This window comes from Vipera berus (genome assembly GCF_964194415.1).
Source record: "Vipera berus genome assembly, chromosome: 1".
In the NCBI taxonomy this organism is placed as follows: Eukaryota; Metazoa; Chordata; class Lepidosauria; order Squamata; family Viperidae; genus Vipera; species Vipera berus.
This window is the reverse complement of record NC_138202.1, coordinates 46,189,944-46,214,191: the sequence shown is the minus strand read 5'-3', so window position 1 is coordinate 46,214,191 and position 24,248 is coordinate 46,189,944. Positions and strand designations below refer to the sequence as shown.

Sequence of the window (24,248 nt, the reverse complement as noted above, 5' to 3'; positions counted from 1 at the left end):
CCAAACGTGAAACCCAATTAAAAGGATCAAGATAATTTAGCTACAGAGCCTGCTGAAGCTGTAGGCCAACCATCTTCCTAGTAACCTTCACACAAAAAAGAAAATTGGAGATGGGGAAGAAATTAAGCAACACTGTGGTGTCCAGTGAAGAGGGGATGGACTACCACTTCCTTAATTACAAATGGAATCAATATCTCTCTCAAGGATGAGTTCTCCAATGCTTGGACCCTCTATCTTTCACCTCTTGGAATACCTTGATCAAATAGGAAGGACATGAATCTAACACATCACAATTGTGCTAATTGTGCACAGTCTATATCTTCTTTTCTGAGTCAACAGAGTCAAACAATTCCTTGATAAACTTGCTAGATCCTACTTCAATGAAGTCAACAAGGCTTACACAACCCGCCCCGCAAATGTGATGGATTTTCTTTGACAGACGCCTTGAAAAATCCCCACAATGGACAAGATCACCATAAAGGATTGGCAGATGGCAATTCACAGATGCAGTAAAAGTAAAAATAAATACATAAATAAATGTGTTTTGCTGCTCTGATCATCAGAGTGTAATACTTATTGGATTTATTTTTGGAGATATACCTGTGATTGAATTTAAAGAAAAAAAGGGGGGGAAATCTGCAAGTTGAAAAACTATTAGCATACCCTTGTGAGGTTTTAGAGATGAAATCTCTGCGAGCATCCTGTGAAGTCTATATCCCATGGGAAGAGATATTGAGGAATTGTGAGAAATAATTCTCATACGTGAGTATCCATGTTTCTATCAAAAGTTAATTGTTAAAAAGTAAAATCTGTCAAGTGAATAAATTGCTGCACCTGAAGGCATAGAGTGGACTGTAACTAGATGATATCTTTGTAACTTTCTTGCTAAAAAATATTATCAAGTAGTATGGAAGGAGGAACAGAAGAAAAAGTGATGATTATTTCAAGAAAAATAGATATTAGAGCTCCGGTATATTATATGGACGACCAGAAGATTGTGAGTTAATTTTCTCAGTATCAAATGACCAAATATAGCACCTAATTCTTCTCTCTCTGGATGCTCTGGAAACTACTTTTCCATAGCATTCCTATAATTGGCTACTGATATCCATCTGTGTGCTGGGAAGAAGTCTGTCCCCAACAGATGGATAGGTAGATAGGTGGATAAGTAACTGGGTGGAGAGGTAGCTGTTGAAGACTGTACATTTCTCATTAGCATTTGCAAGCTGAAGAATTAAGAGAAGCCAAGCTTGACATAGTCACATTCAGAATGTATAAGAATTAACAGCCAATGTAGTATATAATAGTTTCCCAAGAGAAAGAATAGGGACATGTGAAATATCCATCAACTAGGACTAGACTTCAACATGACAAATTCCAAACTAAAGCAAGCCTGGACAATGTTGGGCAGACTTGAATTCTAGCAATCCTGAATTGATTCAAAAACCTTCACCCAACCTTGTTTTTTTCTGTTCAGGAAGAAGGAAGTCTAGTAGATTCTAGAGCAGGGGTGTCAAACTGCTGGCCCGCAGACCGGATGCATCATGGTGAAACCACGCCCATCCCATTGCCGGCAATTGGAAAAAAGTCATGATACGTCACAACACATTACGTGGCATTGTGAGTATGACACCCCTGTTCTAGAGCATCAGGAAGCTTTTACAGAGTCTTATTAATAAAACATATCTTAATATTCTTATATCTATCAGTTTGTCTTTATTTCCCTTCAGTGTGCTAAGCCCTTCTCCCTTACACTGTTTTTTCCTGAAACCTAGCTGATTTTAAAAAGACAAGAAGGAACATATTTGATTAGTACTTGGAGGAGAAATTACCAGGTAGCTGTAGCTATGAACAAATCCTGGAAGAAAGCATTGGTAAAACATATCTGCATTTTTACTAAGAAAGCTAAAGAAATGTGTCTATGAAATTGGTAGAAATTGAGCTTGATTCACAAAAGACCTTCCTTTGCCTTATTATTTAAAATTTTACTCATCTTTCTACTTCTAGAATGTTCAAGACAGCTAGAGGCAAAATATAAGTAGCAGTCAAAACTCATTAAAAGACAACTACATTTATCCTTAATCCAATTAGAATCTTCATAAACTCCTCTGAAAAGGCCTGGTGGAAGGGGCTGTTTGCTTTAAAATGATGAGTGTGGGTGACTTTCAGTTCCCCAGAGAAGGCCCTGCATAGGTTAAGAGTAATGCAGTAGCTAATTCTCAGAGAGGGCCTACTACATTCAGTCTCTAGAGAGAGTTTGAATAGCCTTCTGTCTAAAATCCTGAGAACCTTTGTCAGTAAACAGCTATGCGAGGAATAACAAGCTTGGCCTGAATTATTTAATTCCTAGTCTATACTATGGATTTGCAGTGTACTGAATCATATGGGTAATGACTCTGGATTAAAAAAAAACATTGTTAAGTCATTAAGGTGGGAAAATAACCAAGCTTAATGCTAACGAAGCATTACTATTGTAACTGATCTAATTTAGCAAGGAAGCAAAGCTACTGTAGTTGTCTGTAATATAGAGCAAGGCTGAGCTTAGAAGTTTAACGGAATAACAGAGTTGGAAGGAACTTGGAGGTCATCTAGTCCAACTGCCCGCTCTGCCCAGAAACCCTGTGTGACAAATGCCCATCCAATCTCCTCTTAAAAAACCTCCAGTGATGCAGCAAGTTATTATTAGGGTTCTGTGTTCTGGTTCAAGTGCAGTACAATATTAATCCTGGGTTCATACAAATAATGCAGACATTTTTTACTTAGGTTTGCCAAGTAAAGAGATAGAAAGTAGTCACTAGTTCATAATGCTCAATAGCAGAGCTCTCAGAACAAATTATTTATTTATAAAACATGTATGATCTGTTTTCATCTAGTCCAAAGCATCCCTACTTGGAAGAAGGCTGCACTGATTTCTAATTCAGCTGAAGACCAGTTGATACCACTTATTTGGTAGCCTTTCGAAGATTACTTGTTTTCTACTAGAGTAGATGCCTCCCTTTATTTTATTTTAGCAGAAGGAAATCTTTAGTAATAGTTCCCCCTTCCCACACGCACTCCATTTCCATGGTAACAATATTTTCCTCATCATTTAGATCAGGGGTAGGGACAGAGGGCTGAGCTGTATCTCTAGAAGCCTGGCCATTATTGCGAATTGCTGGAAAGGGTAGTTCCCCCACAGCTGTAGAGAGACACAAATCTTCTTTCTCTGCTTTTTATAGACTGATTGAATTTCACATTATTATTTTACATTTGGTTTGGGTTAATTCTTCTTCCCCATAGGAAAGCAGAACTGACTTTCAAACCCCCACCCACCCCTTTGAACAAGAGACTGGATGGCTCTGAGAAAGCTGGGCTGGATTAAACCCAAGAGGGCTTGTATAGAGACGATTGCAGCCTTATGAATGACTTGATTAATCGGTCAACAAAGAGCACCTGTTTGGTCCATTTCTGCAGGCAGCTTGGTTGATTTTTCTTATGGATAATGGGAAGAGACTATGGGAGTTCAGCCACATCTAGAGGGCCACACATCGCCCGCTACTGTTCCAACATCCAATTCGACCTTTCCTGGGTGATTCCCTCCCCCCCCCCCCCGCAACTGCGAAAAGATCCGAATAGAATACAGTACAAAACAGCACTTGTTTTAAAGCAGGGTTTTAAAAAAGCTAAGCAATCGAGCAATATCCAAGATAAATAAATAATGCAAAAAAGCGGGGATCTAGAGAGATAAATCATCCCACATGAAAGCAAAAGAGGGGCGGGGAAGAAGCGTGGGCTAGGCGGCTAAGGAGAACATGTCCTCGCTCGTCGGCTCTCCCCGGCGCTGCGAGCTGCAAGCGAACGGGCGTTCCTCCGGCCTCCGATGCTCTACCGCAGCGTTTCCCAACCTTAGGAACTTGAAGATGCGTGGACTTCAACTCCCAGAATTCCCCAGCCAGCTATGCTGGCTGGGGAATTCTGGGAGTTGAAGTCCACGCATCTTCAAGTTCCTAAGGTTGGAAAACGCTGCTCTACCGCCACCTTGGCTAAGGCGAGGGACTTGCAGCGCGACGATTCAAACCCGGCGAGCCCGCTCGCCTCTTCTTCCCTTGCACTTCTCGCACAGCGGCCGCACGTTATCAATCCCGCCGTCGTTTCCACGGTCTTGTTAGAAGATGTTCAGCTCGGATAAAAAACTCTCGAGGCCAACGGGACGACTCCCTCCAGCCTTTCCAAGGGAAACGCAGCGACGGCCCTTCCGATCGCCTGGGTCATCTGCGCTTCCTCCCCCCCCTCCCCCCATTTCGCCCCTTTATTGCAAACAGCCTTCCCTTGCGTCCCGAAGAAACGCGTTGTTTGCAAAATGCCTCGGCCGTTTTTTCCAGAGACGAATTTCTCTTGAGGAATTCGAAGCTTCCACACCAGCAAATGTACACACGAGTGCGCGCGCGCCCGCCCATAAACACACACACAGAGAGAGAGACACACACACGTATCCGAGAGGCAAAGCCACCTTCTTGTCTTCGGTTCGAATTATTAGGCTTGAAAGAGTTATTTGAAAGGAACAGTGCCTCAGATTTTACAGCTTGGAGATTCCTCCTGTCTAAGAATTCAGTTGTGGCTGAATTGGAGAAAGCTCTTTCCGGACTCTCCTTGATGTCCAGGCTGGCCAATGAAGTATTGTAATTTGGAGGATAGCGATGTACATGCTGTACACACACACACACAAACCCCTCCTAAACTACTGGCACGTCAAAGCTAACGTGGCCATACAGTATGGGCAGACCGACCAGAAAAAGGGAGGGGGGTTGCTGGTGACTATCATGGTTTGGAGCTGAATTAAGCAGGGAAACAATTGTTGCTCTATAAATGGAGGGATAAAATATGGAGTAGAAACGAGTTAACGCCATCAAAGGAGTTTCCCAGGTGTATTCGAGCCGACGATCAATTTTTAATTCGCACCCCATCTCCGAACAGCGAAGCAGAACGAGGTTCAAGTAAAACTTTTGTTTCCTCTTAGGTCTATTAGAAGAGAGGAAGGGAGAGATTTGAGCTAGAACCATGACTGCACAAAACGCCTTCGCAAAACTCTTTCGGCGCGCGCTGCCATGGTTTTGGGGGAAATTAATCCGGGAAATGGTCGGAATTGTTTTCTTTAACCGAGTGTGCAGACCCGCCCGGCTGAAAAAATAGTGGGGCGAAGAAATGAGCAGGTGGGAAGGTTCATTAAATCGTGATGTCACTAGATCTCTCCTCCTCCCCTCCTCTCGAGTTAAGGCACAGTTCAGTTCTGCCGTTCATTCCTTCCTTTCGAAGGGACAGCTAATCCGCAAAGCAATTCTGCCCTGGGTGGGGCTTTACTTCCCTCCTCCCCCCCCGCCTTTTTTTTTCTTCCTTCCTAGCGTGTGCGTGCGTGTGTGCGCTTCCTCAAGCAACTCTCTCCAGTCTCGGTGGGGCCAGTCATAACAAAACCCCGTCCGCCGGCAGGACGAACGTTGGAACACGGCTCCGCTGTTCCTTGAAGCGTCGCGCCCGCAAAGGGTTAATAAGCGGCCGGTGCTGCCTCCCGCTCTTTGCTAGACGGCGGAATTTCGAGGAAGGCGCTGGGCGTTTCGAGGCGGCGTGTGGCTGCTGCTGCTGCTGTGGTAGCTACTCTCGCTAGAAGCCTTTCCGGCTCATTTGGGAAGACGTTCAACTGCGTTTTACTCTTTAGGCCCCGGACCTCGAGCCTCTCCGGAGAAATATTGCTTCGGGAAGGAGCAGAAGATTTCAAAGCGTACCAGCTGGACTTGCGTGGCGGGGCTCTGCGATTGAACGCCCGGGTGAGCGAGCATCTCTGGGGAATCGTCTCCTCACGCTCGCCCGGAGCGGTGTGATTATGAGGACGAGCTTGGCTCTTGCCAGCTATGGAACCAAGCCAGACCTTGGCGGTGATCCTTAAACCAGTACAATGCCGGGACTGAGCTGCTTCGCTCTCCACCTTCCTGACCCAGTCGGGTTTGGGTGAGATCCAACTGCAGACCAGCCGCGCGACCGTCTTCGCAGGTAAAAACGGCATCCTTTTAAACTGTCTCTCCCTTGCAGGGCTTCCTTTTTTCCCCAACCGCTAGAAGAAAGGACGAGCGAGCGATCCAGAAAGGAATAAGCAAAGGAAACTTAGTGGGACGCGTTTCGCCAAAGTTTAAAGTTGCGATTGGAGAGAGGACCGCGGGAAGGTTAGGTTCTTGGTAGCGCCTAGCAAAATCGAGGAATAGTCCATCCAGTAATATGAGCGGGATGACGCTGCTGTGGTGTTCTTGAAACCACTCGCTCCCCGGTTCTTTCTTTTTTTTTTTTTGTACGTCAGTGCCAATTTGATTTTTCAGCCTGGCAGGTTCAGTTCGGTAGGGGCAGTTTGGCACGTTGAAATACGCCACGCACCGGCAAGGAGAGGATCATTTTTTTCCCTTACCCTCAAATTCTGTTTTCCTCTCTCCAAAAGAGCCACGATAAGTGGATCCTGGCGTGTGTCGCTAAATCGCCGCGCTTTTAGCGAAGGAAGGGAGGGGGCATTTCTGTTGCACGCTTGTCGGTTGCGCCGCTGAAACCTGGCTGTATTCAGTCGCTGAGCAGCTTGGGTGAGTTTGAAAGGATTTTACAGGCAAGCAGGGGAGGATGACTACTGGGGGGGGGGGGGAGAGGATCTCTCTCTCCTCCTTTCTCTCCCCCTCCCTTATCTCTTGTGTAAAGAAACAAAGACCTTACAAACAAGTGGGCAGGATCCATCAGTTGGAAACAGAGTGCTTCGATCCTTCTGGGACCCTTTTTCCTAGTTAGCTCTTTCCTCTTTTCATCCCAATAGTCTGCGGAAGAAAACAGACCCCCCCCCTTATCTCCCCCCCCATTAGTCACTCTTGTCTCGCGAATCTCTTTTTTCCCCTCCGCAAAAGAGAGGTGCCCTGCTCTTAAGGCGGCGATTAACTCCTTCCAGCCCTCCAGGCTCCCATGTTTCCGAGGTCCTGCGAACTAGCAAACCACGATTCGAGCCTCGATCCGGCGGCAGCTTTCCACAGGCAAGCCTGTATTTTTATAACGGAGCCGGGAGGCTCTGTTCGCCAAACTCCAGGCTCTCCCACTGACAGAGCTGGATGTATCAGCTCGCCTAACCTCCCTCGCCGGACTCGGCAGCGCACCAGCTACTTCGTGTTTCGAAGGAGGTGGGTCGCGTACCCTCGAGGGGGAGGGGGGCGAGGATTCCTCTACACTGGCTAAGGCAGCAGAGCCTTTCCGAAGCTGCTTGTTGCGGCGGGCGGCCAAGTAGTGATCGTGTCTGGCCCCACAGGCCGCTCCAAGCCGGGCTGTGGGATTATTTTTTAATATATTTTTTTGGGTAGGTGTTATATTAGAAAGCCTTTCCCAATCTAGCGCCGGTCAGAGGCGTTGAACTGCTAGTCCGTATAAGTCCTGAAACAAATGGGATCTATAGCAAGCTATAGCAATACTAGATACTCCTGGCCCACATGGTGGTCACACTTTCTTAGTTTAGGGTGAGGTTACTGCCTAGCCAGCTATGTGCAAATGGCCATCAATGGGTGGGTCAGCCATCTTCTATTATCAACCTCTATCTCTACATTTTTGTAAGGCCACATTAATAACAGTCTGAAAGTGTCCTCTGACTTAGTTTGCAGTGTTGACCTGGCTGATGGGGGAGGCACTGAGAAGAATTTGTGAACACCTACAAGAAGGAGAAAGTAGACAAGTGAAATATTGCCAACCGTCTCTTAGCCTCAGTGTAAGACTTCTGTTGAGACAGCCTTGGCCATTTCCTCACTAATGATATATGGTGTCATTCAACCATTGCTGCACTGATCTAAGTATAATGAATACACAGTTATACAGGCACAGTGGTGTTAGGATGATGCTATAAATCAGCAGGGAAGAAATGGCTTGTCACAATAAAGATGTTTGAATGTTTTAGGCCTGCTGCAGTGATGTCTGTTGGTTGCAGTTGCTTGCACCCTCTCCTTAAAATAAGTTCTAGTAAACTTAACATAATTTTCTTCCATGGAATTCTTATATTAGCTAACACCTAATATTTGAATATTTGAGAATTGCTGTAGGGTTGATTCTGTGATAGACCTTTCACTTGTTCTGTTTATTAGTTTGATATTGTAGTTGCCAAATTATGAAAATTCATGTAATATATCTCAAGCTTCCCTCAGTGTACCACATTAGAAGGCTAGATGATAGAGGTGAAGACAGTACGAAGAGAAAATAGTAAGGGCCTTTCAATGCTTAAATAAAATCTCTCCAAAAGTTCAGACACATTTATCAGTTTCTCCAATTTGATTTTCTATTACCCCTGGTCTTAAAAATAATGTAAAACATGCAATCTGGATAGCATATATTTTAAACAAGATCTAGCAGGTACACCTCTCTCCTGTCTGTCGCCCACATTAGCACTATAGCTTTAAAATTGTGAGGATATATTCATTTTCCTATTTAGAGAGTGGTTGATGATTGAAAACCTCTCCTCCTCCTCCTCCTCTTCCCCCCCCCACTGGTTTACTCAAAACAGTATCATTTAAGATAAGGCTTTGTTATTTTATCCCTATTGTTAGGCTCAGAGTGACATGCAGAGAAAATATACGTTTGGTTTTCTGGAGATAACACAAAAAAGATTTTAGTCCCTCTAAGGACCCATCAGTCAACTCCCTGATTTGATTTTGCTAAATAAAAGAAAATCGGGTAAGTGGAGAGGAAAGAACTCCACTACAGTACAAACCCCTTTGGTGGAGATTCTTTCCCTCAATTTTCCTACCGTAAATACTCTAATGTGGTTTAGTCTACTGGCTTGCAAAGCCGTTTCAAAGGATAGTCTTAAACAAGTGAAGTTTCAATCTCTTCCCAGCATCTCAGAATTATGGTAAAATTAAATGGTAGTGACTGCTGCTTTTTGGGAGGTGAGGAGATTTTTAAATGTTAACAACACCAGAAAACTCTAGGTTCTCTTATACAAAGATTTTTTTGAGAAGGTGGAAGGCCTTTTCTGTTGAACGTTCCTTCGTCGAGGAATCTCTGTTGGGTCAATTTAAAGTCCTTACAATTGGCAAGCGCGCACTCGCCGGCGCTCCCCTCCGCAAATAAGGGGCAAAGCCGTTTAGTTAAAGGCAAAGCTCTGAGATACTAGTCAATATTGCCTCCCGTATTCTATCTGAAAGATGAGTCCACGAAAAAAAAAAGAATAAAATGGGCGGAGAGAAACTAATCCAGGCAGAAACGCCGCTTTGGACTTAAAAGAGGTTTTTGGTGAAGGATAGGTTATAGGTGTTTTTTTTTCTTTTCCCTTTCGTTTTTGTTATTTTTTTAAAAAAAAGGATTTTAAACCGCCTTTGCCTCTTGGAAAGCTTTCAGTTACGGCCCTGCCTTCCAAGCATTTCTTTCAATTAGAAAAATGGGAGGGACTCCAGGAGAGCGAGAGAGAGGCAGAGAGCGCGAGATGGCTATCGGTTGAATTCATTACCGTAAACATCTCCCCGGGGTATCAAGCGAGAAAAAGGGGAAAGGGGCACAGCTTCCATTAGCTGGGAAAATAGTCCGATCCGGGACCTCATTACACCGAAGATCAACCTGCGAAGGGGCTTGCTCTCCAGGGCTGGCTCCGGACTTTTACGAAAGAGAAGGACGAGGTCCTCAGACACGCTTCCCGCTTGCTCCACAGGCAGACGCCTGCAAAGCGCCCGGCGCTTCTTATGATTGCTCCCCGGGTCCTGCCTCCTTGGGCTTCCTCCTCCCCGTGTGATCCGCTCCCCAGATTTCCGAAGACCCAGAGAAAAAACTCCGCGGCAGCCTCCCGTCTCCTCTCGGAGTCTCTCTCTCTCTCTCTCTCTCTTGCCTGGACTTGGTGGGGGATTCGACGCCTCTTGCGCGCGCGCCCCGCTGCTTCCCCCAACCGGGAGGTGGGCAAGAGGCGTGTGTGCGCGCGCGTGCGCGTGCGCGCGCCTGCCCCGGGCATTCTTGGGGATGCTGGAGTCCCAGGCTCCGCGTTGGAGGAGAAAAGGGGAGGATGTGGTCGCTGCCTCGTAAGAGAGCGAGGCGAAGAAAAGGGAAGGAAGCGCTCCGCAAGAGCCGGAGCTGGCCGCAGCCGCACCGGAGGCAAGCGCCACCAGCCCTCGGCGGAGGAGAAGGGGACGTTAGGGCGCCGAGGTCGGGATCCCGCCTGTTTTTCTGAGCTGCTGTCGACCTTGCACAAGATAGCCCGTGAAAAAATCCGCTGCCGCGGCTGCCAAAGTTTGCTCTGGTCTGCTCGGCTACAGGCGCCCGGGAATTATATAAGCATCGGATTCGGAGGAGGACTTACCCAGACCTGCTAGGTAGAGTTGAGTGCCTCTTATGTCTTCTCGTTCCAGCGATTTCTCCCCACCCCACTCCACCCAGCACTAGGCAGGTTGATTCTTTTGCCAGACTATTACAACAGAGCCCCCCCCCCCAAAAAAAAAAATAAAAATAAAAAAAATAATAATAAAAATAATGAATGGCTGGAGATCAAGTTGGCACAAGATTACCAATTCGTTGCATTAGAAGAGGCGTTTTTGTGTGTGACCTACACACACAGGTGGAAGAACCAGGGAGTTGATCAATGCCTGTGTGACAACTGGAGCAACTGGCAACCATTCGAAGCTAGGCATAGTTCCCTGTTTTTCTTAACCACAGTATGAGAACCCAGGTGAATGTAAGTAGAAGCATGCTGGCTGATTTCTCCTTTTTATTTCCCAGGGCTATTTAGCACCCCACAACTTGTGATATCAGGCTCCAAGGCTATGCATCTTGAATGACTGGGAATATTTCCCAGAATGGTGGGGAGGGGGAGGAGAGAGGGAGAAGTTGCAAGGAAGAGACAAATCTAGTAGTTTCAAGCCTAAAAAGAGATTTATGAGATTTAAAGGAAAGGGATGCAGGAATGATTTGTAAATATGCCTTGGTATTCAGAGTCTCATTAATAAAGCCAGACTTGGTGGCTTGGGGGAGGAGGCAGAAATGGCATTTCAGGTCCATCAAATGCTCAGCAGAATAATTTCATATAAGTGGTCAGAGTTGATCACTATGCTCAAGCTAAGAGGCAAAAGGGACATTTGAAGGAAGAGGCTGGGGAAAAAAAAGCTCTGCAGAAAAAGCATACATTAAATAAAATGCCAGCTGAAAACTAACGGAAAAGCTATCAACTTTCTTCCTTGGAATAGAGAATCAGTCAACAGGAGCTTTTAATTAATTTTAATGGAGCAAATGTGTTTTAAGGCTCACAATAAGCTAATGAACTCCAAAGCACAAATCCATGTAAAATCCTTTGCTTGCATATAGAAAGTGCTGATTAGATTTCTGTAGTGGCTGATTTTCCCCACCCCTTACTCAAACACAACACACACACTTTATGGTTATTTTGCTTTGGTTTGGGTTAGAAAGAGGGCATTTTTATGTATGGAAGAAAACATCTGTTGGGTTTTATCCCCCTCTTGCATGAAATCATATTCCAGAAGTTTATTTACTGCCTTTTAGCTCCCCTGCTCTTACAAACCAATCAAACCAATTTAGAACAGAAACTTAATCTTCTCCAGGCAACAGAATCTGACAGTCTTCAACTATGCCTTGATAAAAGAAAGACCGTTCACTGAGTTTATTCATAGATTTATTCCCTGAAAGGTGTGTATTGGGAATCCCCCTCTGCATAGTTATTTGGGAATCCATTTGGACAAAAAACAGGCCCTTGGTCAAATTAGGTATATTTTGTCAAACATACCTAACTGCACTCAATATTTTTTTTTAATGCAAGCTACACATCCTTGACATTTACAGCTAAAGAATATGGTGGGTTCTGCTAATTTAGAAGGCAATACAGTAGCAGATAATCTTGTGTTCAGCAGAAATAAAACTTGGCAACCCTTCAGTAGTGGTGGCCTTTCTTTTAGAATTGTAGTAACTTACTTAACCTTATGGGAAAAAAACCAAAATATTACTATTATGTAAGGTTTTTTAATGTTCAGATGTGAGGTCATTGTCTTAATGTAGGTTTGGCTAAACGTAAGATTCCATCTCTGGTTCCTAAAGCTCCTTTTTCTTCCTACTTACTGAGTTTTTCACACCTTCCTTTTGTGATCAGTTTTTTTAAAAAATTCTCCCACTACTGTACTACTCAAGAAATACCACGAAGCCTATTTTGAATCCACCAACTTCCCAAATTTCCTGCGATACCTTATTGAGGCCTAGCACTGCATTTGTATATTTTATATAACCCTAACAAACATAGGATTTTTTAAATAATAAATGTAGCTATGAGAGAGAGGAAGCTATATGCTAGAAGATTAGATCAGTGTATTTCTGTCTGTCTGTCTGTCCGTCCGTCCATCCATCATCCATCTATCTATCTATCTATCTATCTATCTATCTATCTATCTATCTATCTATCTATCTATCTATCTAATATAATATTTTGCTTCCAGTCAATCTGGTTTCCAGTCATTGCTCAGTTTATGAAAATCCAGTACTTAAAGAATTGTTGGAATGTACACAAGTGGGAGAGGCAGACTGATTGTGAAATGTTATTTTTATCAGCTTTTGGCTTTCACTCTGCAATTTGAATTTGAACTTTTTCTGTAACCCATGATCATATTCTTCTCGGCAGAAGTATTTGATACAGAAATAGTCTTATCTGCAGCAGACAACTTCATCTGTACTCACAACTGAAAATACAAGCCATAGACTATAATTTCAGGCAAAAATCAGGAATACATGTATATTTATAATTGTCAGAAAGCACATGTAAATAGGAATGTAGGAAAGAAAGACACCAATGTTCAAGAGCAGTAAGTGGAGTTTTTCTTCTGCTGCACCTTCCAAATAAAGGAAATAGTTCCTCTACAAATAAAGTTTTTGTTTTAAGAAGGATAGATTCTTAGTTACTAATATACTCGCTGCTCTTAATCTGAAAATGAATTCATTTTTCCTTGGATTACCTTCATATAACTTTGTGGTTTCTGCCTCAGTGATTCAAATTCAGTCCATTAGTGACCTCTATCTGTGAGAAGTATACAGAATCGATGCATGTTCTCTCCACTTTTTTCTTCTATGAAGTAGATGGGAAGAGAGAAAGTTGAACTGCTTGAGGTCTTCATAACTTAAGGTGATTCCCCCTCTGCTTGTTATTTTGAAGTGCATTGTCAGAGTATCCATTGTATTATCAATTAAAAATAGATTAATGCAAGCTAACTTGGGTCCAGTTGACATGTGAAGAAAATCAGCCAGTGGGACAGTGTTGTCTTTAGGTTGTCTTGTCACAGTCAGAAAACACAACAAACTGCAGTTTGAGCTATCTGGCAATCTTTGTTCCAAAGGTTCAGCGGACTAAATGATTTTACATAACATTTACATAGAGGAACATATGCATGGAAAATTACTTAGTAAAGATGTACAATAATCAGCATCTGAATACAGGAGAAGTATGATTTTAGGTAATAGCTTTAAAACAAATTTTCCTGTACTGTGAATACAAACTGGTGATCAAGGGAATGCATTGCTATTAACAGATGTTCCCTTTTAAAGCATTATTAAATCCAGCTTTCCAGTACTAATTTGTCTCTTGCCTACATCCAGATCCATATTTCATGACGGAGATAATTAATGTGAATTGAAAATTGAATACATTTACCAAATGATGTTTTGGGTTTACTACTAAATAATATAGTGGCATTAAATGTTTCAGAAGACACTATTCTTTTTAAGTACATCTGTTCCAAGAGTTTATTCTTTGGCATCTTTCCTTTACTTCGTATCAGAAAAGCTTAAAAATGTCCAACATTAATAATTACCCTTCCCCCCCTATGTTTAAGTAAGAAAGAGAGAGGGGGGGAATATAGGAACTCATAGTGGCTATTCTAAATAGTGGTACTCCAGACTGATGGTATTAATAATGTAAAGCAGTAAATAAGCTGTATATTCATTTTTATTTTCTTTTTTAAAATAATGAACTATAAGATCAAACTAATGCTTTCATACCTCAATGCATTTTTTGATATGAACTAAAAGCAAAACAAAACCTTCTGGCTTCCTAGGAAAGACTAACACCCTGAAGGGAAATAATCCAGTCTCGCCAGAATTTTTTCAAGTTCAGTCAACCCATAAAATGCTTAGTTAGTACAATGAGCTTTATTATTTTCAGTCAGTGGCCCAAGTTGTTGTGATCTTCCTGTTCTTTGGTCTTTGGCTGGTGATTTACACAATTAACTGGCTTTATTTCTCTTTGATTCCTTCTCTTGACATGGTTCTTTGAATGAATCCAAAGTCAGCACTAGTGAGATCTTTAAAACAAAATTCTTTGTTATAGTTAGCATTTTTGAAGGTGTTTCTCAAGCAATTTTAAAATATCCTTAATTTAAAATATTATAAAGAATAATTGCATGCTTTCCAATCTGCTTCTTAAAAGCGTCTTCTTTTGCTTTCAGCAAGATCAGACCTGCATTGCTTTCTTAGTTTAAAATTATCCCATTAATTTAGTTTAATGGGATACTCTTCCTCTGCATATAAATTAGGGGAAGCAGAATTGTTTTTTTTAAATCTACTTTATTTTCCACATAGATTTTAACTTAAAACTTTATTCATAACAGACCTAATTGTTATATGGGATTAATCCATAGTGACTGAAGCATAGACTCCTGAAAACTTTTGTTGTGCTCTTTCTTCTGAGACTGCTGAACCCACTCCTTCTAAACTCAAATAAAATTTTATGATGACGTTACACTTTAGATTCCAGTCTTCCAGTTGTCAAAACCATTGATGAATTATGTATTCCCAATACTTCTGAATACCTATCACCATGTTTTGTTTGTGCTTTGAATAGGGAGCTGCTTAACTTTTTACAAGATTAGTTTGTTTAACTTTTATTGGAATACATATGGTTTTTTGAGTCCTTCATAATTATTATGGATAGCTAATAAACTGATGAATTAATAGTGTGTTTTCCTGTGAAAGTTTATAGAGTAATGACCACTATCACAGAAATTAAAATAGTTTCCCCAAAACTCTTGAAAGTAATATTTAAATAGTTTTGATAATTTATCAAGTCAGTTCTTGATAAACATTTGTTCATGTGGGATTAGAGGCTGCAGAATGTTTTATTTCTGATTCTTTTAAACGGTTGTGGAATCAATTTATTTTCCGATTTTGCTCATTTCAGCATAGATTGTGTATTATTACCACAAGAATCAGTTTACTTATTTAAAGATTAAAGTAACTTTTCAAACTTAAGGAGAAAGTGTCCAGTCTGGAGAGAAGTTATCTTGAACTGAATCCCATTGAACATACTGCAGCTATGAAACTATATATTTTGAACAGGCATACAATTTATAATGTGTTACTCAATTGATTAGAATGTTCTCACATTTAAAAACAGCATCAAATATTTTCTTGAAATCTTATTAAGACTGGCTGAATAAAGTCAAGTGTTTATTCTATATGCTTCCATTCTTTGTATGAATGTATTGGAGCAATTAGAATTGTTAATAACCCATTGTTGAAAACCCATTTGATTATAGTTTTTGTTCCTTTTTTAAAATTCCTTTCACCCCTTTTTAATTTCATTTTAAGTATTGACAAAAAATCTCTAAAATCTGTTTACTTTGCTAAGACTTTTTGGAAGCAATTTTATGTTAATTTGTATGTTCCTTTCACTGATACATGCATTTTCCTTTCACACAGATAAAACGAACTTGACGAGACAATTGCACTGAGAAAATTAAGATGTAGACTTTTTTTAAAAAAAATTCTTACCTGTTCAATAAAATTAAAATTAAATTTTATTAGTTTTTATGAAAATGTCCATCCCTTTTCTCTTATATCATTAAAAACATATAATGTCTTCTGTTTTTTAGATGCTAGCATATTTTTACTGCAAGCTTGATTTAAAATTGTAGCTACTTTAAAGTGTGGTAGGCAGCTAAACAGTGATGAAGGGCCAAAGTATAAAATGTAGAAAAGCCACAGACTTAAGGTGCTTAAGACCAGACCAAACCAAGCTTTTCCTCTTCCCAAAGTAATTGCTTATAAATGTGTCAAGCTTTATTTCCCTTTGATATTTTTGTGCCATCTGAATCAATGCATACGTACATGTCTCTGAAGGTAGCTGCTGTAAACTGTCTGAAAGATACACAGATGTAAAAGGTCAATGCCCAGAGTGGAAACAAAATCCAGGATCTCATCAGGACAGAAATGGGTTAATGATACCAAACATGACTCTCAACTGCAGCTGGTGGAATGTGTCAGTCTCATAAACAGAAGCAAATGAGAAATCATAGGTTGCCTTGTGAGGGAAGGATCATGCAAACGTAGCATACAGATAGTTCATACAGCACAGCATAGATGCCTTGAAAATGGTACCTATGTTTGTTGTGCCATTCAACATTCAGGTTTCTTGGTCACAAACAATTACATGCTACCCTGCTAAAGTATTTGCCAAATGTTTGTCAAAACAACACATGAATCTCTTTTCCTTCAGGACAGAAGCAGAATTCTGCCCCAACAAAATTTGAAATAAATGTTGTGTTTTAAAGTGCAAAGCAATTAGTATCGAATTAGCAACTCAGATCACATTCAGAGTGCTTTGTGTTTCATTAAAAGATATCTGGAAATTGTACGTTAATTGATTAGTTGGGTGATTGATATATTTATTCAAACCTGAAATACCAAATTATTCATTTGGGCAGCTGTTTAATCATAGAAGATATCAATTTTGTTTCCAGACCAATTCTTCCTCTTCCAAAGATCAGACCATCTATTTACTAGATTTTCAGATATCTATAGCAACCATTAAATACTGAAAGACACTTGCAGGTTTTTTCCCCCCATACTTATAAGTAGACAAGGTTACTGTTTTACATCTATTTCAGTTTGTAGTGTTCCTCCTCCTCCTCCTCCTCCTCCTGGATGCCTGCTGTTTATTTTATTTCATTTCATTTCTAAGGCCACCTATTTCTATAGCGACTCTTAGCAGAACACAATAGCCAAGTTTAGTCACATGGAACTGGTTTTTGTATTGATGTTGAAAGTTGGCCCACTGAAAAATAAACTCTGTATAATCAGAATCTTGTACCCTGTGTTAATCATTAATCTTATCTCCTTATCTCAGTTTTTTTTTAAAAAAAACAGGATCTTACAACCTAAACATCTTTAACATAGTTAGTTCCATTGTTATTAATTTCTACTACATCAGTGCTGGACAGGGTGGGAGTATATGTGACTTTTTGAGTGATTTGAAAAATCTAAGCAAAGTTTTTTCCATTTACAATTATTCGACAAAGGAAGCAATCGAATGTCATTGTCTTCTTCAGAAAGAAGAAGAAGAATATATATATATTGCTATTTTCAAACTATTCCAATTGCTGGCACTCAAGATTTCAGTAAAAAAAAAAGCCGTTTCCACATGAACTTAAACTTCTACCATCTCTGTAGTAGGTAATGATTGAAAAAAATAAAATCATTTGTTTTTTAGAACCTACTCTTCTAAGTCATCAAGACACCAGTGGAATATATTTGTGTTCAATATGTTGGATATTGCCTGGTACTAATTTTATACTTACCTTCTGCTATACTGTTTAATGAATCTGAACATACATACCTAGATAGAAACAGTTTTTGAGGTGCTACAGCTATAGAAGTAATATAGAAGTAATAATTATATCCTTCCTTTTATTTATTTGTTTATACAATTTATTGGCCTTGAGACAGTACACTCACCCCAAAGCCTAATCTTAATTATAATACGTAATTATTTTTAGGGATCCTTATTTTTTATATGATGCCAAATGTACTTTCTATAGTATAAGAGGGTATTTCTTTTATGTGCATCTGTTCAGATGTATTTCACCAAATTAAAAATGCATAGAATAGCTGAAACACAATGTTTTATGTAGATAGAGAAATGAAAACACCCTGCAAATTCTTTGCATCAGTCCAATCATTCCCAGTGGTAATGCTTGGACTGTATTTGGCTTGATGCCAGAGTGCTAAGTGAAAATCTCTTGCTTTTCTTTCTTTTTTCTTGTTATTTTTTAAAAAAGCTGCTGTTCAATAGATTGTAAAACACGTGTTTGACTGAAATAGGCTGGATTGTTATTGTTATTATTTGATAAATTACTTTTGCCAACTATTGAATTTTCAATACCTTTTCATTATAGGAATGTCATGCTGCACAATAACAGTCTTTACACTGGAATAAAAGTGTCCAGCAGTTTGAAAAATAGCAATAAAGGCTAGGGTAGATAATGGTCTTCTTAAAACCTAAGCATTTTGGAGCAACTTTTTGGAATTTCCCTCGCTATGTATAGGCACTTTTCTTAGTTGTGTTGTGCCACTGTTTTAGGTAACAGTATTGATTTTAATTGCTATGTCCCTGCAACCATTTAACAAAAATACTCCATATATACACTAATATTTCTAGATAAGTAATATACAAATGTCAAAAGCTAGGTCTTGCAGTGTATACAGAGGACCTCTATAACTTTAAAATAAATGAAGTTTTTAGAATTGCTGCCAGCAGCCTGGCAAGAGAAGCAGGGAGGATGGGGGGAGGAGTTTGTTGATTTATTCAGACCTTGTTTTCTTGCAGATTTTCTTTTATCCGTAGCACAATTCTGCATGATATAATTCTAGATCTCTAAATAAGGAAATACTTTTTCACTAAATGTAGAGGGATTGGACTTAAAGTACAGAGTGCTGCAATTTAAAACAGCTGAGTCCAGAGTGTGTATGCATTTTCAGCAATCAGCCAAAAGATAAGGAGGTGTCTTGCTGAAAATATTTGGCATAGATTTTTTGCCCTTCATTTGTTCAGCTTTGTACATGCATTAATCAGTTTGGCCATGATGACTTCCGGATTAACAGCCACTCATTGCTCAGTAACATCGATGAAATTTTTATTGGATCAAATGCACTGGATTTTTAATTATGACACTCAGTTCTTTACTGTTTCCTTCCAGTCATCAATATCTCATAAACAATCATATTTTACAAGCTGCAGGATGATAGTTTAGGGAGAAGTGTTCTAACTGGGACACGTTTTTCCCCTCCTCATCCTAACCAAGCAGGAGGAACAGGAAGCAGAAAGAAGGCAAATAGATGAACAATACACTTTCACAAAGTTATTGCCAAATCTGAACTCTGGCATATGTTATAGTTCAGAATCTATATCAATATTTTCCGTACTTTTAATGTTTGGTTTTTTTATTTTTATTTTTACTTTGCTCATACAGCCAGCCAGCCACCTAGTGACATTAGACTTTTTAAGCTAAAGTGGACTAAGGCAGCCTTCTTCAACCTGGTATCTACCAGCTGTGTTACACATTTGTATAACTATGCCAGTTTATTTATTTATAAAATTTATACACTGCCTACCTCACTAAGTAACTCCGAGTGGTCTACAAGTAAAAATGATAAGTTTGGCATTATGAGAAGACGTTAGATTGACTGAGCTAAGGAAAGGAAACTAATACCACTCAAGTTCCATTAAGGAAAAAATCTTTGATAGCTTCCCTTCCTGGCTAGCAAATAACATTTTAATTCCTTAATTAAATTAAAGTCACTTTTTTGTCTTGGCCTCATTCATTCATTTCTCCTGCCCTTCCCCCATCTTGGGGAATATGATCCTCAACATGTCACACAAAAGCCATGTGTGGATATATGCTTGAAAAAGTCTGTGTATCTATGCCATACACTAGCTTAGATACATAGATTCACTGATTTACTCTTGACTGTGGGACACTGTAGAAATTTAACATTGTGTCCCCAACTAAGATCTATGGAATGTGCAGTAGGAATTTTCAGTGCCATCTGTGGTTTCTGAGTTTAAACTGAAGTTGAATCCCTACTGAAAAAAATACTGTATTCAGTTTAAATAGATGATGATTATGATGATTTGGCTCCTGCTGGGCTCTTGGCAGCTTGCAAGAAATTACACAACAAATTTATGACAAGGCTAAGAGGTTAACCCTACATCTGCTTGGTACAGAAGAATTCTCATTCAGCAAGAAGAAGCTGATAGCAATTTTATGCTGCATGCCCACATTTACTGGGAGTACTGAAATACTGTGAAATATTTTTGTGTTGTCTTGAGGGACGACAGCGAGACAGCAGGCACGGTTCAAACAACGCTTTATTTGGGCAGAGGTCCCGGGCAAAGCAATGCCGGGAATCTCTCGTATTTATAGTGAACAGCGATAACAACAACAACAACAAGAACCAATAAACAAGCAAGAATCTCCCGCCAGATAAGGACGCCCAATAAGAGGGAGACCGGCTAAAGGTAGGCGCGGCTGCGGCGGCTTGTTGCCAGGGCCAGCTGACAGCTTTGACAGCTCCGGCTGAGCTGCGCATGCGCGGCTCTCTGAGTTTTGACAGCTGTCAGTGCACTGCGCGTGCGCGGCAGTTTGACAACTGTCAGAGTCGGCCGGTTTGACAGCTGTCAGTGCACTGCGCATGCGCGGCAGTTTGACAGCTGTCAGAATCGGCCGCTAGCCGCGTGTGGGGGGGGGAATTGCCGCGGCAGCCTTTTGACGGCTGTCAACGGCTGCCGGGGATTCCTTATAGATGTGAGGGGGTTGTTTGTGTCAGAATATGTAACAATTTTGAGTAACATGATTCCTTTGAAAGCAACATAACGTGCTTTAGAAAATTCTGAATACGGATAAATACAGGTGACCTTCATAACTGGGATGGAAGAGTAGCAATTTCCTTATGAATCTGCTACTCATTCCAGCATTTTTTTCTACTTGCACACTCAGGCATTCCCCACTTTCATTTTTATTTTTTTCTTACTTTTTTTTCCTTGAGCACAGTGCCGCCATAATCTTCCTACCTTTTAGCAATTTGAAAGGGGACAACCCATTCAGAATTAGGGCTTTGAATAAGTGTCTAACAAAGCAAATAGTATTTAACAGCAGCAATTTTAAACTTCTGCCAAATCCAAAACTGAAAGGAAAGTTTTCAAAGAAAGGAACCAAAAGTGATCCCTGTCCCCTGAAACCTTCTTACAACCTGGGATCATTTGCTTCTGTCCTCCCCAAAGATTTGCTGCATGCTCTAAAACAGAGAGAAATCAAAATTAGCAATTCTATGAAACAGCTAAAATGTTATGAAGCTGTGTCAGGGATTAAGGATAAAAAAAATATTACTTCTTAAGACATGGTTATTGTTACTGCTAAGAAGAAGCTATTTGGCCAGGAACTGGCCATGCATTCTTAATTTATGATGTGGTAGTAATTTCTTCGTTAGTTTTTAGACCCATTTCAGTTGAATTTTGCAGAGTTCTTCAGCTATTCTTCTGAGGCTTCAAATAAAATATATCTAAATCTTTTTATGCTTTTCATGTAGGATACCATATGACTCATATTAAATAATTGTTTAAACCTTTCTGCAGAATATTATTGCAGCCTCTTGCTTAGACTACTGCCATGCACTGTACATAGGGGCTATTCCTAAAGAACATTGGGAAACGGGCAGAATGTGGCTGCGTTGGTAATAAATGGTGCCAGATGTAAGGCACATGCAGTACCACTACTGCGTAAGCTGCATTGGTTATTGGTATGTTTCTGGGTGTGATTAAGGTGCTGGTTTCCCTGTTAAAACTAAATAGCTTGGGACCGCATTACCTGAGCAATTGGCTTTTTCTAAGACTACCTGTCTAATTCTATTTAGCAGACTGGGTATGCTGCAGATCCTGTCAGCCAAATAATGTTGACTGGTAGGGACTAATAGACGGGCCTTTTCCACAGTAGCTCCTGCTGTGTGGAATATCCTCCCTTCAGAGATTAGAATGGTTCCAAGCCTATTGGTCTTTCAATAAGGCTTTAAAAACCTGGCTGTGTTTTGAGCCTGGGGCACTGAATGGATTAAGGGCCCTGTTTCCTGCCCTTTTTGTTAACTGGCCAAGAATCTGGGCTGCTGTGTGTATTAATTTTGGTTGTGTTTTATTATTTATTTATTAAATTTATATGATGCCTATCTCCCCAGTAAGCCAATTCTGGGTGTTATTGTTTTAAAATGTTTTATTGTTTTATTTATAGTATTTTTGTTTTAATTGTAAGCCATCCAGAGTCATTGGTTGAGATGGGCAGCTATAGAAATTGAAAAGAATAAATAAATAAATTCTAGGACTACTAACTACTGGTAAGATTTTTTTTAAAATTGTTTTTATTTATACTGCTTTTCTAAATTTGCTGCAGTACATTTCTCTAATCTCTGCATCATTTCTCTGCATTGGTGGAGAACAACTTGAATTTACATTAACGAACAAGCAATGCTCACATGCTTATAGCACATGCAGTTTCAGGTCTACTGATCTGACAAGCAGACAGTCTGTGGGTTGATGTTGTAACAAAAAGCTTTTTAAAAATTAAGTCTGCTATGTGGAGTCCTGATACAAAAACATTCTTTTGACAGATACCACCCAAATAGCCATCATTTTAACTTGCTGCTATCACAAAAATCAATTTGGTACTGATTTGGTCCAGAAATACCTGTATTGAATTGAGAGGTGAGAAAAATGAATATATTTTGCAAGCAGACCAAATGTACTGCCACGAACTATGCGTAACTTCCTTTGAAAATGAATAAGGCCATTGACTGTTAAAAGTAATCCTGTATCCTGATATAGAAGGGTGCAAGAGTTCATGAAAATGTTCAAGTCAGTGAGGCAGTTGCTAAATACAAGATTGGTGGGGGGAGGTTCCTACCAAAGAAATTTTGAAACACTAAATGCAGTTCATTTCAGAAACCATAAAACATGACATTCATATTTAGTGGTTGTAAATTTATACTTTTGTTTTCCTTTGCCAATATCTTAATCTTCCAAAAGAAAACATATGGAACTTGACTATTCAGCACAGTACATTGATAAGTTTCAAAGCCACCCAAAGAACAGCAGATTGCACTGTTATCCATATAAGATAAACAAAATCAGCATGGACTTAAAATCTTCAGCTCACTGGACCACTCTTTGTCTCTCTCCACCCTACTTCAGAAAATAGTTGTTTGGGAGAAAAAAACAACGAATAGGGAGTGCTCTGTATACTGCTTGAACATCTGGAGCCAAGATAGGATAAAATATCCTCTAGGGAGGGTACATTTCAAATACCCTCCTATGATGATGATCAGAGGTTGTGCTTTTTCTGTTGGTGTTCCTCCAACAGTATTCCACCAGTGTCCAGCTCAGTAGCAGCTGTATGAGTGTTCAGGAAAGCTAAGACCTAAAAAAATCTTTTTTTAGAAAACTGCAGAAATTAAATATAGATATAATTTGTTTCCAAGAGACACACATAAAAAGAAAATATTACAAGCTGTTGGAATACCCAAAAATTGGGAAACTTTACCATGCATCAGCACAACAGAAAAAAAAGAGGTGTTGCCGTATATATTAAAGAGACAATAGATTCTAAAATGATTTATTCAGATGAAGAAGGAAGAATTGTGATGGTAGAAATATACTTACATCAAAAACAAACATTGTTGGTAGTAATCTACACACCAAATAATAATCAGGAAGAATTCTATCAAAATCTCCATAGAAATTAATAGAAATGGAGTAGCAAAATATTTGTTTAGTAGGAGACTTTAATGCAATAGTGGATGGGACATTATACTATAAAAGTAGTAAAACAGGAAAAAACTGGAATAAAAAAAAATACCTAAGACCTTTTTTTTAACATGATAGAAGAAATTGGAGTACAAGATGTTTGGAGGGAAATCATTCCAAGAAAATTACAATACACATTTTACTCAGTCATAAATCCTGATCTAGAATTGACGTGATCTGGATGACATCTGAACTGAGGACAAGTATGCAGAAAATTGAGATAGAACCAGACCACAACCCTTTAAAAGTGACATGAAGAGGAATACTAAAAAAATACTAAAAATACTAAAAAAATCAAGGTGGACTTTGAACAAATCTATATTAAAAGAAAGAATTTATAGAACAAGCAAAAAAAAGAGAGAGTTTTTCTTCAAAGAAAATAAAAAGGAAGATAGAACATTATAAAATGTATGGGATATAGCCAAAGCATACTTCAGAGTTATAGCTATAACATATGTGGCAAAAAAACAAACAGAAAAGACAGCAAAATATACTATTAAAAGAAAAATTTGAAAAACTAGAATCAGAACTGGAAATAAACCCAGAAAAGAAGATTCTGAAAAGAGAAATGGAAACAATAAAACACAAATCTGTTGGATTCAGAAAAATGGCATAGAAAATAAAA

At 39.8% G+C, this 24,248-nt stretch overlaps 1 protein-coding gene across 2 annotated transcripts in view; it reads left to right on the top strand.

Moving 5' to 3' along the window:
• Positions 1-5,392: 5,392 nt before the first annotated feature.
• FLRT2 (fibronectin leucine rich transmembrane protein 2) overlaps positions 5,393-24,248 on the top strand; it is a 91,756-nt gene continuing 72,900 nt past the window's right edge. The window contains exon 1 of one of the 2 annotated variants that reach the window (XM_081333608.1): positions 5,393-6,021. The gene's annotated coding sequence lies outside the window, so the exon portion shown is untranslated. Of the gene's footprint in view, positions 6,022-9,876; positions 10,688-24,248 lie in introns of those variants that run through there. The other variant, XM_081333609.1, reaches the window with a different exon arrangement.